Source organism: Penaeus monodon, chromosome 20, assembly GCF_015228065.2.
Source record: "Penaeus monodon isolate SGIC_2016 chromosome 20, NSTDA_Pmon_1, whole genome shotgun sequence".
Taxonomy (NCBI): Eukaryota; Metazoa; Arthropoda; class Malacostraca; order Decapoda; family Penaeidae; genus Penaeus; species Penaeus monodon.
Window position 1 is genome coordinate 25,391,242 of NC_051405.1, and position 219 is coordinate 25,391,460.

Consider the following 219-nt stretch of genomic DNA (forward strand, 5'->3'; position numbering starts at 1 on the left):
ATGTAAATGTAGATCCATGATTTTTCTCTTTTTACACCTTTTAGTTCATTTTTCCCCACTTCGTTTAAAGTGAACATTTAGTTTAGAAGAAAAGTCTGTAATGCGCTGAAATTCATAGTGGGTTTTCGCGGGGAGATTTTCACGAAACTTAAAAAAAACTGATGGAGATCAAAGTGTCAAATACACACATCTTTTTGGGTCTGTTTTTATCCTTCATCC